The following is a 15,000-nucleotide window of genomic DNA, read 5'->3' on the forward strand; positions in this document are numbered from 1 at the left end:
CACCTTGCATTGTCAATTGCTAAATCTGTATATGGATAAGTAGCCTATGGTTGTCAACTTATTTCGTACGGCCATACCAGCCTGGCAACGCCCGATCTCGTCTGATCTCGGAAGCTAAGCAGGGTCGGGCCTGGTTAGTACTTGGATGGGAGACCGCCTGGGAATACCAGGTGCTGTATGCTCTTTTGCTCATTCACTTAGAAACTGACATCTTGCAATATGCACAAGTAGTCCTTCATGAAAGGGGCTGGAAGCTGTTTTCATTTTGACACGAGAGAGAGAGAGACTACCTTGCATTGTCAATTGCTAAATCTGTATATGGATAAGTAGCCTATGGTTGTCAACTTATTTCGTACGGCCATACCAGCCTGGCAACGCCCGATCTCGTCTGATCTCGGAAGCTAAGCAGGGTCGGGCCTGGTTAGTACTTGGATGGGAGACCGCCTGGGAATACCAGGTGCTGTATGCTCTTTTGCTCATTCACTTAGAAACTGACATCTTGCAATATGCACAAGTAGTCCTTCATGAAAGGGGCTGGAAGCTGTTTTCATTTTGACACGAGAGAGAGAGAGAGAGAGAGAGAGAGAGAGACCACCTTGCATTGTCAATTGCTAAATCTGTATATGGATAAGTAGCCTATGGTTGTCAACTTATTTCGTACGGCCATACCAGCCTGGCAACGCCCGATCTCGTCTGATCTCGGAAGCTAAGCAGGGTCGGGCCTGGTTAGTACTTGGATGGGAGACCGCCTGGGAATACCAGGTGCTGTATGCTCTTTTGCTCATTCACTTAGAAACTGAAATCTTGCAATATGCACAAGTAGTCCTTCATGAAAGGGGCTGGAAGCTGTTTTCATTTTGACACGAGAGAGAGAGAGAGAGAGAGAGAGAGAGAGACTACCTTGCATTGTCAATTGCTAAATCTGTATATGGATAAGTAGCCTATGGTTGTCAACTTATTTCGTACGGCCATACCAGCCTGGCAACGCCCGATCTCGTCTGATCTCGGAAGCTAAGCAGGGTCGGGCCTGGTTAGTACTTGGATGGGAGACCGCCTGGGAATACCAGGTGCTGTATGCTCTTTTGCTCATTCACTTAGAAACTGACATCTTGCAATATGCACAAGTAGTCCTTCATGAAAGGGGCTGGAAGCTGTTTTCATTTTGACACGAGAGAGAGAGAGAGAGAGACTACCTTGCATTGTCAATTGCTAAATCTTTATATGGATAAGTAGCCTATGGTTGTCAACTTATTTCGTACGGCCATACCAGCCTGGCAACACCCGATCTCGTCTGATCTCGGAAGCTAAGCAGGGTCGGGCCTGGTTAGTACTTGGATGGGAGACCGCCTGGGAATACCAGGTGCTGTATGCTCTTTTGCTCATTCACTTAGAAACTGACATCTTGCAATATGCACAAGTAGTCCTTCATGAAAGGGGCTGGAAGCTGTTTTCATTTTGACACGAGAGAGAGAGAGAGAGAGAGAGAGAGACTACCTTGCATTGTCAATTGCTAAATCTGTATATGGATAAGTAGCCTATGGTTGTCAACTTATTTCGTACGGCCATACCAGCCTGGCAACGCCCGATCTCGTCTGATCTCGGAAGCTAAGCAGGGTCGGGCCTGGTTAGTACTTGGATGGGAGACCGCCTGGGAATACCAGGTGCTGTATGCTCTTTTGCTCATTCACTTAGAAACTGAAATCTTGCAATATGCACAAGTAGTCCTTCATGAAAGGGGCTGGAAGCTGTTTTCATTTTGACACGAGAGAGAGAGAGAGAGACCACCTTGCATTGTCAATTGCTAAATCTGTATATGGATAAGTAGCCTATGGTTGTCAACTTATTTCGTACGGCCATACCAGCCTGGCAACGCCCGATCTCGTCTGATCTCGGAAGCTAAGCAGGGTCGGGCCTGGTTAGTACTTGGATGGGAGACCGCCTGGGAATACCAGGTGCTGTATGCTCTTTTGCTCATTCACTTAGAAACTGACATCTTGCAATATGCACAAGTAGTCCTTCATGAAAGGGGCTGGAAGCTGTTTTCATTTTGACACGAGAGAGAGAGAGAGAGAGAGAGAGAGAGACTACCTTGCATTGTCAATTGCTAAATCTGTATATGGATAAGTAGCCTATGGTTGTCAACTTATTTCGTACGGCCATACCAGCCTGGCAACGCCCGATCACGTCTGATCTCGGAAGCTAAGCAGGGTCGGGCCTGGTTAGTACTTGGATGGGAGACCGCCTGGGAATACCAGGTGCTGTATGCTCTTTTGCTCATTCACTTAGAAACTGACATCTTGCAATATGCACAAGTAGTCCTTCATGAAAGGGGCTGGAAGCTGTTTTCATTTTGACACGAGAGAGAGAGAGAGAGAGAGAGAGAGACCACCTTGCATTGTCAATTGCTAAATCTGTATATGGATAAGTAGCCTATGGTTGTCAACTTATTTCGTACGGCCATACCAGCCTGGCAACGCCCGATCTCGTCTGATCTCGGAAGCTAAGCAGGGTCGGGCCTGGTTAGTACTTGGATGGGAGACCGCCTGGGAATACCAGGTGCTGTATGCTCTTTTGCTCATTCACTTAGAAACTGACATCTTGCAATATGCACAAGTAGTCCTTCATGAAAGGGGCTGGAAGCTGTTTTCATTTTGACACGAGAGAGAGAGAGAGAGAGAGAGAGAGACCACCTTGCATTGTCAATTGCTAAATCTGTATATGGATAAGTAGCCTATGGTTGTCAACTTATTTCGTACGGCCATACCAGCCTGGCAACGCCCGATCACGTCTGATCTCGGAAGCTAAGCAGGGTCGGGCCTGGTTAGTACTTGGATGGGAGACCGCCTGGGAATACCAGGTGCTGTATGCTCTTTTGCTCATTCACTTAGAAACTGACATCTTGCAATATGCACAAGTAGTCCTTCATGAAAGGGGCTGGAAGCTGTTTTCATTTTGACACGAGAGAGAGAGAGAGAGACCACCTTGCATTGTCAATTGCTAAATCTGTATATGGATAAGTAGCCTATGGTTGTCAACTTATTTCGTACGGCCATACCAGCCTGGCAACGCCCGATCACGTCTGATCTCGGAAGCTAAGCAGGGTCGGGCCTGGTTAGTACTTGGATGGGAGACCGCCTGGGAATACCAGGTGCTGTATGCTCTTTTGCTCATTCACTTAGAATCTGACATCTTGCAATATGCACAAGTAGTCCTTCATGAAAGGGGCTGGAAGCTGTTTTCATTTTGACACGAGAGAGAGAGAGAGAGAGAGAGAGAGACTACCTTGCATTGTCAATTGCTAAATCTGTATATGGATAAGTAGCCTATGGTTGTCAACTTATTTCGTACGGCCATACCAGCCTGGCAACGCCCAATCTCGTCTGATCTCGGAAGCTAAGCAGGGTCGGGCCTGGTTAGTACTTGGATGGGAGACCGCCTGGGAATACCAGGTGCTGTATGCTCTTTTGCTCATTCACTTAGAAACTGAAATCTTGCAATATGCACAAGTAGTCCTTCATGAAAGGGGCTGGAAGCTGTTTTCATTTTGACACGAGAGAGAGAGAGAGAGAGAGAGACTACCTTGCATTGTCAATTGCTAAATCTGTATATGGATAAGTAGCCTATGGTTGTCAACTTATTTCGTACGGCCATACCAGCCTGGCAACGCCCGATCTCGTCTGATCTCGGAAGCTAAGCAGGGTCGGGCCAGGTTAGTACTTGGATGGGAGACCGCCTGGGAATACCAGGTGCTGTATGCTCTTTTGCTCATTCACTTAGAAACTGAAATCTTGCAATATGCACAAGTAGTCCTTCATGAAAGGGGCTGGAAGCTGTTTTCATTTTGACACGAGAGAGAGAGAGAGAGAGAGAGAGAGACCACCTTGCATTGTCAATTGCTAAATCTGTATATGGATAAGTAGCCTATGGTTGTCAACTTATTTCGTACGGCCATACCAGCCTGGCAACGCCCGATCTCGTCTGATCTCGGAAGCTAAGCAGGGTCGGGCCTGGTTAGTACTTGGATGGGAGACCGCCTGGGAATACCAGGTGCTGTATGCTCTTTTGCTCATTCACTTAGAAACTGAAATCTTGCAATATGCACAAGTAGTCCTTCATGAAAGGGGCTGGAAGCTGTTTTCATTTTGACACGAGAGAGAGAGAGAGAGACCACCTTGCATTGTCAATTGCTAAATCTGTATATGGATAAGTAGCCTATGGTTGTCAACTTATTTCGTACGGCCATACCAGCCTGGCAACGCCCGATCTCGTCTGATCTCGGAAGCTAAGCAGGGTCGGGCCTGGTTAGTACTTGGATGGGAGACCGCCTGGGAATACCAGGTGCTGTATGCTCTTTTGCTCATTCACTTAGAAACTGACATCTTGCAATATGCACAAGTAGTCCTTCATGAAAGGGGCTGGAAGCTGTTTTCATTTTGACACGAGAGAGAGAGAGAGAGACCACCTTGCATTGTCAATTGCTAAATCTGTATATGGATAAGTAGCCTATGGTTGTCAACTTATTTCGTACGGCCATACCAGCCTGGCAACGCCCGATCACGTCTGATCTCGGAAGCTAAGCAGGGTCGGGCCTGGTTAGTACTTGGATGGGAGACCGCCTGGGAATACCAGGTGCTGTATGCTCTTTTGCTCATTCACTTAGAATCTGACATCTTGCAATATGCACAAGTAGTCCTTCATGAAAGGGGCTGGAAGCTGTTTTCATTTTGACACGAGAGAGAGAGAGAGAGAGAGAGAGAGACTACCTTGCATTGTCAATTGCTAAATCTGTATATGGATAAGTAGCCTATGGTTGTCAACTTATTTCGTACGGCCATACCAGCCTGGCAACGCCCAATCTCGTCTGATCTCGGAAGCTAAGCAGGGTCGGGCCTGGTTAGTACTTGGATGGGAGACCGCCTGGGAATACCAGGTGCTGTATGCTCTTTTGCTCATTCACTTAGAAACTGAAATCTTGCAATATGCACAAGTAGTCCTTCATGAAAGGGGCTGGAAGCTGTTTTCATTTTGACACGAGAGAGAGAGAGAGAGAGAGAGACTACCTTGCATTGTCAATTGCTAAATCTGTATATGGATAAGTAGCCTATGGTTGTCAACTTATTTCGTACGGCCATACCAGCCTGGCAACGCCCGATCTCGTCTGATCTCGGAAGCTAAGCAGGGTCGGGCCAGGTTAGTACTTGGATGGGAGACCGCCTGGGAATACCAGGTGCTGTATGCTCTTTTGCTCATTCACTTAGAAACTGAAATCTTGCAATATGCACAAGTAGTCCTTCATGAAAGGGGCTGGAAGCTGTTTTCATTTTGACACGAGAGAGAGAGAGAGAGAGAGAGAGAGACCACCTTGCATTGTCAATTGCTAAATCTGTATATGGATAAGTAGCCTATGGTTGTCAACTTATTTCGTACGGCCATACCAGCCTGGCAACGCCCGATCTCGTCTGATCTCGGAAGCTAAGCAGGGTCGGGCCTGGTTAGTACTTGGATGGGAGACCGCCTGGGAATACCAGGTGCTGTATGCTCTTTTGCTCATTCACTTAGAAACTGAAATCTTGCAATATGCACAAGTAGTCCTTCATGAAAGGGGCTGGAAGCTGTTTTCATTTTGACACGAGAGAGAGAGAGAGAGACCACCTTGCATTGTCAATTGCTAAATCTGTATATGGATAAGTAGCCTATGGTTGTCAACTTATTTCGTACGGCCATACCAGCCTGGCAACGCCCGATCTCGTCTGATCTCGGAAGCTAAGCAGGGTCGGGCCTGGTTAGTACTTGGATGGGAGACCGCCTGGGAATACCAGGTGCTGTATGCTCTTTTGCTCATTCACTTAGAAACTGACATCTTGCAATATGCACAAGTAGTCCTTCATGAAAGGGGCTGGAAGCTGTTTTCATTTTGACACGAGAGAGAGAGAGAGAGAGAGAGAGAGAGACTACCTTGCATTGTCAATTGCTAAATCTGTATATGGATAAGTAGCCTATGGTTGTCAACTTATTTCGTACGGCCATACCAGCCTGGCAACGCCCGATCACGTCTGATCTCGGAAGCTAAGCAGGGTCGGGCCTGGTTAGTACTTGGATGGGAGACCGCCTGGGAATACCAGGTGCTGTATGCTCTTTTGCTCATTCACTTAGAAACTGACATCTTGCAATATGCACAAGTAGTCCTTCATGAAAGGGGCTGGAAGCTGTTTTCATTTTGACACGAGAGAGAGAGAGAGAGAGAGAGAGAGACCACCTTGCATTGTCAATTGCTAAATCTGTATATGGATAAGTAGCCTATGGTTGTCAACTTATTTCGTACGGCCATACCAGCCTGGCAACGCCCGATCTCGTCTGATCTCGGAAGCTAAGCAGGGTCGGGCCTGGTTAGTACTTGGATGGGAGACCGCCTGGGAATACCAGGTGCTGTATGCTCTTTTGCTCATTCACTTAGAAACTGACATCTTGCAATATGCACAAGTAGTCCTTCATGAAAGGGGCTGGAAGCTGTTTTCATTTTGACACGAGAGAGAGAGAGAGAGACCACCTTGCATTGTCAATTGCTAAATCTGTATATGGATAAGTAGCCTATGGTTGTCAACTTATTTCGTACGGCCATACCAGCCTGGCAACGCCCGATCACGTCTGATCTCGGAAGCTAAGCAGGGTCGGGCCTGGTTAGTACTTGGATGGGAGACCGCCTGGGAATACCAGGTGCTGTATGCTCTTTTGCTCATTCACTTAGAATCTGACATCTTGCAATATGCACAAGTAGTCCTTCATGAAAGGGGCTGGAAGCTGTTTTCATTTTGACACGAGAGAGAGAGAGAGAGAGAGAGAGAGACTACCTTGCATTGTCAATTGCTAAATCTGTATATGGATAAGTAGCCTATGGTTGTCAACTTATTTCGTACGGCCATACCAGCCTGGCAACGCCCAATCTCGTCTGATCTCGGAAGCTAAGCAGGGTCGGGCCTGGTTAGTACTTGGATGGGAGACCGCCTGGGAATACCAGGTGCTGTATGCTCTTTTGCTCATTCACTTAGAAACTGAAATCTTGCAATATGCACAAGTAGTCCTTCATGAAAGGGGCTGGAAGCTGTTTTCATTTTGACACGAGAGAGAGAGAGAGAGAGAGAGACTACCTTGCATTGTCAATTGCTAAATCTGTATATGGATAAGTAGCCTATGGTTGTCAACTTATTTCGTACGGCCATACCAGCCTGGCAACGCCCGATCTCGTCTGATCTCGGAAGCTAAGCAGGGTCGGGCCAGGTTAGTACTTGGATGGGAGACCGCCTGGGAATACCAGGTGCTGTATGCTCTTTTGCTCATTCACTTAGAAACTGAAATCTTGCAATATGCACAAGTAGTCCTTCATGAAAGGGGCTGGAAGCTGTTTTCATTTTGACACGAGAGAGAGAGAGAGAGAGAGAGAGAGACCACCTTGCATTGTCAATTGCTAAATCTGTATATGGATAAGTAGCCTATGGTTGTCAACTTATTTCGTACGGCCATACCAGCCTGGCAACGCCCGATCTCGTCTGATCTCGGAAGCTAAGCAGGGTCGGGCCTGGTTAGTACTTGGATGGGAGACCGCCTGGGAATACCAGGTGCTGTATGCTCTTTTGCTCATTCACTTAGAAACTGAAATCTTGCAATATGCACAAGTAGTCCTTCATGAAAGGGGCTGGAAGCTGTTTTCATTTTGACACGAGAGAGAGAGAGAGAGACCACCTTGCATTGTCAATTGCTAAATCTGTATATGGATAAGTAGCCTATGGTTGTCAACTTATTTCGTACGGCCATACCAGCCTGGCAACGCCCGATCTCGTCTGATCTCGGAAGCTAAGCAGGGTCGGGCCTGGTTAGTACTTGGATGGGAGACCGCCTGGGAATACCAGGTGCTGTATGCTCTTTTGCTCATTCACTTAGAAACTGACATCTTGCAATATGCACAAGTAGTCCTTCATGAAAGGGGCTGGAAGCTGTTTTCATTTTGACACGAGAGAGAGAGAGAGAGAGAGAGAGAGAGACTACCTTGCATTGTCAATTGCTAAATCTGTATATGGATAAGTAGCCTATGGTTGTCAACTTATTTCGTACGGCCATACCAGCCTGGCAACGCCCGATCACGTCTGATCTCGGAAGCTAAGCAGGGTCGGGCCTGGTTAGTACTTGGATGGGAGACCGCCTGGGAATACCAGGTGCTGTATGCTCTTTTGCTCATTCACTTAGAAACTGACATCTTGCAATATGCACAAGTAGTCCTTCATGAAAGGGGCTGGAAGCTGTTTTCATTTTGACACGAGAGAGAGAGAGAGAGAGAGAGAGAGACCACCTTGCATTGTCAATTGCTAAATCTGTATATGGATAAGTAGCCTATGGTTGTCAACTTATTTCGTACGGCCATACCAGCCTGGCAACGCCCGATCTCGTCTGATCTCGGAAGCTAAGCAGGGTCGGGCCTGGTTAGTACTTGGATGGGAGACCGCCTGGGAATACCAGGTGCTGTATGCTCTTTTGCTCATTCACTTAGAAACTGACATCTTGCAATATGCACAAGTAGTCCTTCATGAAAGGGGCTGGAAGCTGTTTTCATTTTGACACGAGAGAGAGAGAGAGAGAGAGAGAGAGAGAGACCACCTTGCATTGTCAATTGCTAAATCTGTATATGAATAAGTAGCCTATGGTTGTCAACTTATTTCGAACGGCCATACCAGCCTGGCAACGCCCGATCACGTCTGATCTCGGAAGCTAAGCAGGGTCGGGCCTGGTTAGTACTTGGATGGGAGACCGCCTGGGAATACCAGGTGCTGTATGCTCTTTTGCTCATTCACTTAGAAACTGACATCTTGCAATATGCACAAGTAGTCCTTCATGAAAGGGGCTGGAAGCTGTTTTCATTTTGACACGAGAGAGAGAGAGAGAGACCACCTTGCATTGTCAATTGCTAAATCTGTATATGGATAAGTAGCCTATGGTTGTCAACTTATTTCGTACGGCCATACCAGCCTGGCAACGCCCGATCACGTCTGATCTCGGAAGCTAAGCAGGGTCGGGCCTGGTTAGTACTTGGATGGGAGACCGCCTGGGAATACCAGGTGCTGTATGCTCTTTTGCTCATTCACTTAGAAACTGACATCTTGCAATATGCACAAGTAGTCCTTCATGAAAGGGGCTGGAAGCTGTTTTCATTTTGACACGAGAGAGAGAGAGAGAGAGAGAGACTACCTTGCATTGTCAATTGCTAAATCTGTATATGGATAAGTAGCCTATGGTTGTCAACTTATTTCGTACGGCCATACCAGCCTGGCAACGCCCGATCTCGTCTGATCTCGGAAGCTAAGCAGGGTCGGGCCTGGTTAGTACTTGGATGGGAGACCGCCTGGGAATACCAGGTGCTGTATGCTCTTTTGCTCATTCACTTAGAAACTGAAATCTTGCAATATGCACAAGTAGTCCTTCATGAAAGGGGCTGGAAGCTGTTTTCATTTTGACACGAGAGAGAGAGAGAGAGAGAGAGACCACCTTGCATTGTCAATTGCTAAATCTGTATATGGATAAGTAGCCTATGGTTGTCAACTTATTTCGTACGGCCATACCAGCCTGGCAACGCCCGATCTCGTCTGATCTCGGAAGCTAAGCAGGGTCGGGCCAGGTTAGTACTTGGATGGGAGACCGCCTGGGAATACCAGGTGCTGTATGCTCTTTTGCTCATTCACTTAGAAACTGAAATCTTGCAATATGCACAAGTAGTCCTTCATGAAAGGGGCTGGAAGCTGTTTTCATTTTGACACGAGAGAGAGAGAGAGAGAGAGAGACCACCTTGCATTGTCAATTGCTAAATCTGTATATGGATAAGTAGCCTATGGTTGTCAACTTATTTCGTACGGCCATACCAGCCTGGCAACGCCCGATCTCGTCTGATCTCGGAAGCTAAGCAGGGTTGGGCCTGGTTAGTACTTGGATGGGAGACCGCCTGGGAATACCAGGTGCTGTATGCTCTTTTGCTCATTCACTTAGAAACTGAAATCTTGCAATATGCACAAGTAGTCCTTCATGAAAGGGGCTGGAAGCTGTTTTCATTTTGACACGAGAGAGAGAGAGAGAGAGACCACCTTGCATTGTCAATTGCTAAATCTGTATATGGATAAGTAGCCTATGGTTGTCAACTTATTTCGTACGGCCATACCAGCCTGGCAACGCCCGATCTCGTCTGATCTCGGAAGCTAAGCAGGGTCGGGCCTGGTTAGTACTTGGATGGGAGACCGCCTGGGAATACCAGGTGCTGTATGCTCCTTTGCTCATTCACTTAGAAACTGAAATCTTGCAATATGCACAAGTAGTCCTTCATGAAATGGGCTGGAAGCTGTTTTCATTTTGACACAAGAGAGAGAGAGAGAGACCACCTTGCATTGTCAATTGCTAAATCTGTATATGGATAAGTAGCCTATGGTTGTCAACTTATTTCGTACGGCCATACCAGCCTGGCAACGCCCGATCTCGTCTGATCTCGGAAGCTAAGCAGGGTCGGGCCTGGTTAGTACTTGGATGGGAGACCGCCTGGGAATACCAGGTGCTGTATGCTCTTTTGCTCATTCACTTAGAAACTGACATCTTGCAATATGCACAAGTAGTCCTTCATGAAAGGGGCTGGAAGCTGTTTTCATTTTGACACGAGAGAGAGAGAGAGAGAGAGAGACCACCTTGCATTGTCAATTGCCAAATCTGTATATGGATAAGTAGCCTATGGTTGTCACCTTATTTTACGGCCATACCAGCCTGGCAACGCCCGATCTCGTCTGATCTCGGAAGCTAAGCAGGGTCGGGCCTGGTTAGTACTTGGATGGGAGACCGCCTGGGAATACCAGGTGCTGTATGCTCTTTTGCTCATTCACTTAGAAACTGAAATCTTGCAATATGCACAAGTAGTCCTTCATGAAAGGGGCTGGAAGCTGTTTTCATTTTGACACGAGAGAGAGAGAGAGAGAGACCACCTTGCATTGTCAATTGCTAAATCTGTATATGGATAAGTAGCCTATGGTTGTCAACTTATTTCGTACGGCCATACCAGCCTGGCAACGCCCGATCTCGTCTGATCTCGGAAGCTAAGCAGGGTCGGGCCTGGTTAGTACTTGGATGGGAGACCGCCTGGGAATACCAGGTGCTGTATGCTCTTTTGCTCATTCACTTAGAAACTGAAATCTTGCAATATGCACAAGTAGTCCTTCATGAAAGGGGCTGGAAGCTGTTTTCATTTTGACACGAGAGAGAGAGAGAGAGACCACCTTGCATTGTCAATTGCTAAATCTGTATATGGATAAGTAGCCTATGGTTGTCAACTTATTTCGTACGGCCATACCAGCCTGGCAACGCCCGATCTCGTCTGATCTCGGAAGCTAAGCAGGGTCGGGCCTGGTTAGTACTTGGATGGGAGACCGCCTGGGAATACCAGGTGCTGTATGCTCTTTTGCTCATTCACTTAGAAACTGAAATCTTGCAATATGCACAAGTAGTCCTTCATGAAAGGGGCTGGAAGCTGTTTTCATTTTGACACGAGAGAGAGAGAGAGAGACCACCTTGCATTGTCAATTGCTAAATCTGTATATGGATAAGTAGCCTATGGTTGTCAACTTATTTCGTACGGCCATACCAGCCTGGCAACGCCCGATCTCGTCTGATCTCGGAAGCTAAGCAGGGTCGGGCCTGGTTAGTACTTGGATGGGAGACCGCCTGGGAATACCAGGTGCTGTATGCTCTTTTGCTCATTCACTTAGAAACTGAAATCTTGCAATATGCACAAGTAGTCCTTCATGAAAGGGGCTGGAAGCTGTTTTCATTTTGACACGAGAGAGAGAGAGAGAGACCACCTTGCATTGTCAATTGCTAAATCTGTATATGGATAAGTAGCCTATGGTTGTCAACTTATTTCGTACGGCCATACCAGCCTGGCAACGCCCGATCTCGTCTGATCTCGGAAGCTAAGCAGGGTCGGGCCTGGTTAGTACTTGGATGGGAGACCGCCTGGGAATACCAGGTGCTGTATGCTCTTTTGCTCATTCACTTAGAAACTGACATCTTGCAATATGCACAAGTAGTCCTTCATGAAAGGGGCTGGAAGCTGTTTTCATTTTGACACGAGAGAGAGAGAGAGAGAGAGAGAGAGACTACCTTGCATTGTCAATTGCTAAATCTGTATATGGATAAGTAGCCTATGGTTGTCAACTTATTTCGTACGGCCATACCAGCCTGGCAACGCCCGATCACGTCTGATCTCGGAAGCTAAGCAGGGTCGGGCCTGGTTAGTACTTGGATGGGAGACCGCCTGGGAATACCAGGTGCTGTATGCTCTTTTGCTCATTCACTTAGAAACTGACATCTTGCAATATGCACAAGTAGTCCTTCATGAAAGGGGCTGGAAGCTGTTTTCATTTTGACACGAGAGAGAGAGAGAGAGAGACCACCTTGCATTGTCAATTGCTAAATCTGTATATGGATAAGTAGCCTATGGTTGTCAACTTATTTCGTACGGCCATACCAGCCTGGCAACGCCCGATCTCGTCTGATCTCGGAAGCTAAGCAGGGTCGGGCCTGGTTAGTACTTGGATGGGAGACCGCCTGGGAATACCAGGTGCTGTATGCTCTTTTGCTCATTCACTTAGAAACTGACATCTTGCAATATGCACAAGTAGTCCTTCATGAAAGGGGCTGGAAGCTGTTTTCATTTTGACACGAGAGAGAGAGAGAGAGAGAGAGAGAGACCACCTTGCATTGTCAATTGCTAAATCTGTATATGAATAAGTAGCCTATGGTTGTCAACTTATTTCGTACGGCCATACCAGCCTGGCAACGCCCGATCACGTCTGATCTCGGAAGCTAAGCAGGGTCGGGCCTGGTTAGTACTTGGATGGGAGACCGCCTGGGAATACCAGGTGCTGTATGCTCTTTTGCTCATTCACTTAGAAACTGACATCTTGCAATATGCACAAGTAGTCCTTCATGAAAGGGGCTGGAAGCTGTTTTCATTTTGACACGAGAGAGAGAGAGAGAGACCACCTTGCATTGTCAATTGCTAAATCTGTATATGGATAAGTAGCCTATGGTTGTCAACTTATTTCGTACGGCCATACCAGCCTGGCAACGCCCGATCACGTCTGATCTCGGAAGCTAAGCAGGGTCGGGCCTGGTTAGTACTTGGATGGGAGACCGCCTGGGAATACCAGGTGCTGTATGCTCTTTTGCTCATTCACTTAGAAACTGACATCTTGCAATATGCACAAGTAGTCCTTCATGAAAGGGGCTGGAAGCTGTTTTCATTTTGACACGAGAGAGAGAGAGAGAGAGAGAGACTACCTTGCATTGTCAATTGCTAAATCTGTATATGGATAAGTAGCCTATGGTTGTCAACTTATTTCGTACGGCCATACCAGCCTGGCAACGCCCGATCTCGTCTGATCTCGGAAGCTAAGCAGGGTTGGGCCTGGTTAGTACTTGGATGGGAGACCGCCTGGGAATACCAGGTGCTGTATGCTCTTTTGCTCATTCACTTAGAAACTGAAATCTTGCAATATGCACAAGTAGTCCTTCATGAAAGGGGCTGGAAGCTGTTTTCATTTTGACACGAGAGAGAGAGAGAGAGACCACCTTGCATTGTCAATTGCTAAATCTGTATATGGATAAGTAGCCTATGGTTGTCAACTTATTTCGTACGGCCATACCAGCCTGGCAACGCCCGATCTCGTCTGATCTCGGAAGCTAAGCAGGGTCGGGCCTGGTTAGTACTTGGATGGGAGACCGCCTGGGAATACCAGGTGCTGTATGCTCCTTTGCTCATTCACTTAGAAACTGAAATCTTGCAATATGCACAAGTAGTCCTTCATGAAATGGGCTGGAAGCTGTTTTCATTTTGACACAAGAGAGAGAGAGAGAGACCACCTTGCATTGTCAATTGCTAAATCTGTATATGGATAAGTAGCCTATGGTTGTCAACTTATTTCGTACGGCCATACCAGCCTGGCAACGCCTGATCTCGGAAGCTAAGCAGGGTCGGGCCTGGTTAGTACTTGGATGGGAGACCGCCTGGGAATACCAGGTGCTGTATGCTCTTTTGCTCATTCACTTAGAAACTGACATCTTGCAATATGCACAAGTAGTCCTTCATGAAAGGGGCTGGAAGCTGTTTTCATTTTGACACGAGAGAGAGAGAGAGAGAGAGAGAGACCACCTTGCATTGTCAATTGCCAAATCTGTATATGGATAAGTAGCCTATGGTTGTCACCTTATTTTACGGCCATACCAGCCTGGCAACGCCCGATCTCGTCTGATCTCGGAAGCTAAGCAGGGTCGGGCCTGGTTAGTACTTGGATGGGAGACCGCCTGGGAATACCAGGTGCTGTATGCTCTTTTGCTCATTCACTTAGAAACTGAAATCTTGCAATATGCACAAGTAGTCCTTCATGAAAGGGGCTGGAAGCTGTTTTCATTTTGACACGAGAGAGAGAGAGAGAGACCACCTTGCATTGTCAATTGCTAAATCTGTATATGGATAAGTAGCCTATGGTTGTCAACTTATTTCGTACGGCCATACCAGCCTGGCAACGCCCGATCTCGTCTGATCTCGGAAGCTAAGCAGGGTCGGGCCTGGTTAGTACTTGGATGGGAGACCGCCTGGGAATACCAGGTGCTGTATGCTCTTTTGCTCATTCACTTAGAAACTGAAATCTTGCAATATGCACAAGTAGTCCTTCATGAAAGGGGCTGGAAGCTGTTTTCATTTTGACACGAGAGAGAGAGAGAGACCAACTTGCATTGTCAATTGCCAAATCTGTATATGGATAAGTAGCCTATGGTTGTCAACTTATTTCGGACGGCCATACCAGCCTGGCAACGCCCGATCTCGTCTGATCTCGGAAGCTAAGCAGGGTCGGGCCTGGTTAGTACTTGGATGGGAGACCGCCTGGGAATACCAGGTGCTGTATGCTCTTTTGCTCATTCACT

General features: G+C 47.2%; 47 non-coding genes and 4 pseudogenes across 47 annotated transcripts; all 51 read left to right on the plus strand.

The window, feature by feature from the left end:
• The first annotated feature begins 63 nt into the window (after positions 1 to 63).
• On the plus strand, positions 64 to 182 carry LOC146267301 (5S ribosomal RNA). Its single transcript, XR_014727376.1, has one exon. It is a non-coding gene; the product is annotated as a 5S ribosomal RNA (ribosomal RNA).
• Positions 183 to 350: 168 nt separating this feature from the next.
• LOC146267302 (5S ribosomal RNA) lies at positions 351 to 469 on the plus strand. The gene has a single exon (XR_014727377.1). It is a non-coding gene; the product is annotated as a 5S ribosomal RNA (ribosomal RNA).
• A 186-nt stretch (positions 470 to 655) lies between these two features.
• On the plus strand, positions 656 to 774 carry LOC146267303 (5S ribosomal RNA). Its single transcript, XR_014727378.1, has one exon. It is a non-coding gene; the product is annotated as a 5S ribosomal RNA (ribosomal RNA).
• Positions 775 to 960: 186 nt separating this feature from the next.
• Positions 961 to 1,079, plus strand: LOC146267304 (5S ribosomal RNA). The gene has a single exon (XR_014727379.1). It is a non-coding gene; the product is annotated as a 5S ribosomal RNA (ribosomal RNA).
• Positions 1,080 to 1,253: 174 nt separating this feature from the next.
• Positions 1,254 to 1,372, plus strand: LOC146267305 (5S ribosomal RNA). Its single transcript, XR_014725109.1, has one exon. It is a non-coding gene; the product is annotated as a 5S ribosomal RNA (ribosomal RNA).
• A 182-nt stretch (positions 1,373 to 1,554) lies between these two features.
• LOC146267306 (5S ribosomal RNA) lies at positions 1,555 to 1,673 on the plus strand. Its single transcript, XR_014727380.1, has one exon. It is a non-coding gene; the product is annotated as a 5S ribosomal RNA (ribosomal RNA).
• Positions 1,674 to 1,845: 172 nt separating this feature from the next.
• Positions 1,846 to 1,964, plus strand: LOC146267307 (5S ribosomal RNA). The gene has a single exon (XR_014727381.1). It is a non-coding gene; the product is annotated as a 5S ribosomal RNA (ribosomal RNA).
• Positions 1,965 to 2,148: 184 nt separating this feature from the next.
• On the plus strand, positions 2,149 to 2,267 carry LOC146267308 (5S ribosomal RNA). The gene has a single exon (XR_014727935.1). It is a non-coding gene; the product is annotated as a 5S ribosomal RNA (ribosomal RNA).
• Positions 2,268 to 2,449: 182 nt separating this feature from the next.
• On the plus strand, positions 2,450 to 2,568 carry LOC146267309 (5S ribosomal RNA). The gene has a single exon (XR_014727382.1). It is a non-coding gene; the product is annotated as a 5S ribosomal RNA (ribosomal RNA).
• Positions 2,569 to 2,750: 182 nt separating this feature from the next.
• Positions 2,751 to 2,869, plus strand: LOC146267310 (5S ribosomal RNA). The gene has a single exon (XR_014727936.1). It is a non-coding gene; the product is annotated as a 5S ribosomal RNA (ribosomal RNA).
• A 172-nt stretch (positions 2,870 to 3,041) lies between these two features.
• LOC146267311 (5S ribosomal RNA) lies at positions 3,042 to 3,160 on the plus strand. The gene has a single exon (XR_014727937.1). It is a non-coding gene; the product is annotated as a 5S ribosomal RNA (ribosomal RNA).
• A 182-nt stretch (positions 3,161 to 3,342) lies between these two features.
• LOC146267312 (5S ribosomal RNA) lies at positions 3,343 to 3,461 on the plus strand (annotated as a pseudogene).
• Positions 3,462 to 3,639: 178 nt separating this feature from the next.
• Positions 3,640 to 3,758, plus strand: LOC146267313 (5S ribosomal RNA). The gene has a single exon (XR_014727673.1). It is a non-coding gene; the product is annotated as a 5S ribosomal RNA (ribosomal RNA).
• A 182-nt stretch (positions 3,759 to 3,940) lies between these two features.
• LOC146267314 (5S ribosomal RNA) lies at positions 3,941 to 4,059 on the plus strand. The gene has a single exon (XR_014727383.1). It is a non-coding gene; the product is annotated as a 5S ribosomal RNA (ribosomal RNA).
• Positions 4,060 to 4,231: 172 nt separating this feature from the next.
• Positions 4,232 to 4,350, plus strand: LOC146267315 (5S ribosomal RNA). The gene has a single exon (XR_014727385.1). It is a non-coding gene; the product is annotated as a 5S ribosomal RNA (ribosomal RNA).
• A 172-nt stretch (positions 4,351 to 4,522) lies between these two features.
• LOC146267316 (5S ribosomal RNA) lies at positions 4,523 to 4,641 on the plus strand. The gene has a single exon (XR_014727938.1). It is a non-coding gene; the product is annotated as a 5S ribosomal RNA (ribosomal RNA).
• A 182-nt stretch (positions 4,642 to 4,823) lies between these two features.
• Positions 4,824 to 4,942, plus strand: LOC146267317 (5S ribosomal RNA; annotated as a pseudogene).
• A 178-nt stretch (positions 4,943 to 5,120) lies between these two features.
• On the plus strand, positions 5,121 to 5,239 carry LOC146267318 (5S ribosomal RNA). Its single transcript, XR_014727684.1, has one exon. It is a non-coding gene; the product is annotated as a 5S ribosomal RNA (ribosomal RNA).
• A 182-nt stretch (positions 5,240 to 5,421) lies between these two features.
• On the plus strand, positions 5,422 to 5,540 carry LOC146267319 (5S ribosomal RNA). Its single transcript, XR_014727386.1, has one exon. It is a non-coding gene; the product is annotated as a 5S ribosomal RNA (ribosomal RNA).
• Positions 5,541 to 5,712: 172 nt separating this feature from the next.
• On the plus strand, positions 5,713 to 5,831 carry LOC146267320 (5S ribosomal RNA). Its single transcript, XR_014727387.1, has one exon. It is a non-coding gene; the product is annotated as a 5S ribosomal RNA (ribosomal RNA).
• A 184-nt stretch (positions 5,832 to 6,015) lies between these two features.
• Positions 6,016 to 6,134, plus strand: LOC146267321 (5S ribosomal RNA). The gene has a single exon (XR_014727939.1). It is a non-coding gene; the product is annotated as a 5S ribosomal RNA (ribosomal RNA).
• Positions 6,135 to 6,316: 182 nt separating this feature from the next.
• On the plus strand, positions 6,317 to 6,435 carry LOC146267322 (5S ribosomal RNA). The gene has a single exon (XR_014727388.1). It is a non-coding gene; the product is annotated as a 5S ribosomal RNA (ribosomal RNA).
• A 172-nt stretch (positions 6,436 to 6,607) lies between these two features.
• Positions 6,608 to 6,726, plus strand: LOC146267323 (5S ribosomal RNA). Its single transcript, XR_014727941.1, has one exon. It is a non-coding gene; the product is annotated as a 5S ribosomal RNA (ribosomal RNA).
• A 182-nt stretch (positions 6,727 to 6,908) lies between these two features.
• Positions 6,909 to 7,027, plus strand: LOC146267324 (5S ribosomal RNA; annotated as a pseudogene).
• A 178-nt stretch (positions 7,028 to 7,205) lies between these two features.
• On the plus strand, positions 7,206 to 7,324 carry LOC146267325 (5S ribosomal RNA). The gene has a single exon (XR_014727695.1). It is a non-coding gene; the product is annotated as a 5S ribosomal RNA (ribosomal RNA).
• A 182-nt stretch (positions 7,325 to 7,506) lies between these two features.
• Positions 7,507 to 7,625, plus strand: LOC146267326 (5S ribosomal RNA). Its single transcript, XR_014727389.1, has one exon. It is a non-coding gene; the product is annotated as a 5S ribosomal RNA (ribosomal RNA).
• Positions 7,626 to 7,797: 172 nt separating this feature from the next.
• LOC146267327 (5S ribosomal RNA) lies at positions 7,798 to 7,916 on the plus strand. Its single transcript, XR_014727390.1, has one exon. It is a non-coding gene; the product is annotated as a 5S ribosomal RNA (ribosomal RNA).
• A 184-nt stretch (positions 7,917 to 8,100) lies between these two features.
• LOC146267328 (5S ribosomal RNA) lies at positions 8,101 to 8,219 on the plus strand. Its single transcript, XR_014727942.1, has one exon. It is a non-coding gene; the product is annotated as a 5S ribosomal RNA (ribosomal RNA).
• A 182-nt stretch (positions 8,220 to 8,401) lies between these two features.
• Positions 8,402 to 8,520, plus strand: LOC146267329 (5S ribosomal RNA). The gene has a single exon (XR_014727391.1). It is a non-coding gene; the product is annotated as a 5S ribosomal RNA (ribosomal RNA).
• A 186-nt stretch (positions 8,521 to 8,706) lies between these two features.
• Positions 8,707 to 8,825, plus strand: LOC146267330 (5S ribosomal RNA). The gene has a single exon (XR_014729277.1). It is a non-coding gene; the product is annotated as a 5S ribosomal RNA (ribosomal RNA).
• Positions 8,826 to 8,997: 172 nt separating this feature from the next.
• Positions 8,998 to 9,116, plus strand: LOC146267331 (5S ribosomal RNA). Its single transcript, XR_014727943.1, has one exon. It is a non-coding gene; the product is annotated as a 5S ribosomal RNA (ribosomal RNA).
• Positions 9,117 to 9,294: 178 nt separating this feature from the next.
• LOC146267332 (5S ribosomal RNA) lies at positions 9,295 to 9,413 on the plus strand. The gene has a single exon (XR_014727392.1). It is a non-coding gene; the product is annotated as a 5S ribosomal RNA (ribosomal RNA).
• Positions 9,414 to 9,591: 178 nt separating this feature from the next.
• On the plus strand, positions 9,592 to 9,710 carry LOC146267333 (5S ribosomal RNA). The gene has a single exon (XR_014727707.1). It is a non-coding gene; the product is annotated as a 5S ribosomal RNA (ribosomal RNA).
• A 178-nt stretch (positions 9,711 to 9,888) lies between these two features.
• LOC146267334 (5S ribosomal RNA) lies at positions 9,889 to 10,007 on the plus strand. The gene has a single exon (XR_014727261.1). It is a non-coding gene; the product is annotated as a 5S ribosomal RNA (ribosomal RNA).
• A 174-nt stretch (positions 10,008 to 10,181) lies between these two features.
• Positions 10,182 to 10,300, plus strand: LOC146267335 (5S ribosomal RNA). Its single transcript, XR_014727393.1, has one exon. It is a non-coding gene; the product is annotated as a 5S ribosomal RNA (ribosomal RNA).
• A 172-nt stretch (positions 10,301 to 10,472) lies between these two features.
• LOC146267336 (5S ribosomal RNA) lies at positions 10,473 to 10,591 on the plus strand. Its single transcript, XR_014727394.1, has one exon. It is a non-coding gene; the product is annotated as a 5S ribosomal RNA (ribosomal RNA).
• Positions 10,592 to 10,767: 176 nt separating this feature from the next.
• LOC146267337 (5S ribosomal RNA) lies at positions 10,768 to 10,886 on the plus strand. Its single transcript, XR_014728442.1, has one exon. It is a non-coding gene; the product is annotated as a 5S ribosomal RNA (ribosomal RNA).
• Positions 10,887 to 11,060: 174 nt separating this feature from the next.
• Positions 11,061 to 11,179, plus strand: LOC146267338 (5S ribosomal RNA). Its single transcript, XR_014727396.1, has one exon. It is a non-coding gene; the product is annotated as a 5S ribosomal RNA (ribosomal RNA).
• A 172-nt stretch (positions 11,180 to 11,351) lies between these two features.
• On the plus strand, positions 11,352 to 11,470 carry LOC146267339 (5S ribosomal RNA). Its single transcript, XR_014727397.1, has one exon. It is a non-coding gene; the product is annotated as a 5S ribosomal RNA (ribosomal RNA).
• A 172-nt stretch (positions 11,471 to 11,642) lies between these two features.
• LOC146267340 (5S ribosomal RNA) lies at positions 11,643 to 11,761 on the plus strand. The gene has a single exon (XR_014727398.1). It is a non-coding gene; the product is annotated as a 5S ribosomal RNA (ribosomal RNA).
• Positions 11,762 to 11,933: 172 nt separating this feature from the next.
• Positions 11,934 to 12,052, plus strand: LOC146267341 (5S ribosomal RNA). The gene has a single exon (XR_014727399.1). It is a non-coding gene; the product is annotated as a 5S ribosomal RNA (ribosomal RNA).
• Positions 12,053 to 12,234: 182 nt separating this feature from the next.
• On the plus strand, positions 12,235 to 12,353 carry LOC146267342 (5S ribosomal RNA). Its single transcript, XR_014727944.1, has one exon. It is a non-coding gene; the product is annotated as a 5S ribosomal RNA (ribosomal RNA).
• A 174-nt stretch (positions 12,354 to 12,527) lies between these two features.
• On the plus strand, positions 12,528 to 12,646 carry LOC146267343 (5S ribosomal RNA). The gene has a single exon (XR_014727400.1). It is a non-coding gene; the product is annotated as a 5S ribosomal RNA (ribosomal RNA).
• Positions 12,647 to 12,828: 182 nt separating this feature from the next.
• On the plus strand, positions 12,829 to 12,947 carry LOC146267344 (5S ribosomal RNA). Its single transcript, XR_014727945.1, has one exon. It is a non-coding gene; the product is annotated as a 5S ribosomal RNA (ribosomal RNA).
• A 172-nt stretch (positions 12,948 to 13,119) lies between these two features.
• Positions 13,120 to 13,238, plus strand: LOC146267345 (5S ribosomal RNA). Its single transcript, XR_014727946.1, has one exon. It is a non-coding gene; the product is annotated as a 5S ribosomal RNA (ribosomal RNA).
• A 178-nt stretch (positions 13,239 to 13,416) lies between these two features.
• LOC146267346 (5S ribosomal RNA) lies at positions 13,417 to 13,535 on the plus strand. Its single transcript, XR_014727272.1, has one exon. It is a non-coding gene; the product is annotated as a 5S ribosomal RNA (ribosomal RNA).
• A 172-nt stretch (positions 13,536 to 13,707) lies between these two features.
• LOC146267347 (5S ribosomal RNA) lies at positions 13,708 to 13,826 on the plus strand. Its single transcript, XR_014727401.1, has one exon. It is a non-coding gene; the product is annotated as a 5S ribosomal RNA (ribosomal RNA).
• A 172-nt stretch (positions 13,827 to 13,998) lies between these two features.
• On the plus strand, positions 13,999 to 14,107 carry LOC146267348 (5S ribosomal RNA; annotated as a pseudogene).
• Positions 14,108 to 14,285: 178 nt separating this feature from the next.
• Positions 14,286 to 14,404, plus strand: LOC146267349 (5S ribosomal RNA). The gene has a single exon (XR_014728443.1). It is a non-coding gene; the product is annotated as a 5S ribosomal RNA (ribosomal RNA).
• Positions 14,405 to 14,576: 172 nt separating this feature from the next.
• LOC146267350 (5S ribosomal RNA) lies at positions 14,577 to 14,695 on the plus strand. The gene has a single exon (XR_014727402.1). It is a non-coding gene; the product is annotated as a 5S ribosomal RNA (ribosomal RNA).
• Positions 14,696 to 14,865: 170 nt separating this feature from the next.
• LOC146267351 (5S ribosomal RNA) lies at positions 14,866 to 14,984 on the plus strand. Its single transcript, XR_014728935.1, has one exon. It is a non-coding gene; the product is annotated as a 5S ribosomal RNA (ribosomal RNA).
• Positions 14,985 to 15,000: the final 16 nt, after the last annotated feature.

The sequence above is a fragment of the Hypomesus nipponensis genome, chromosome 12 (genome assembly GCF_054491055.1).
Source record: "Hypomesus nipponensis isolate SF chromosome 12, ASM5449105v1, whole genome shotgun sequence".
In the NCBI taxonomy this organism is placed as follows: Eukaryota; Metazoa; Chordata; class Actinopteri; order Osmeriformes; family Osmeridae; genus Hypomesus; species Hypomesus nipponensis.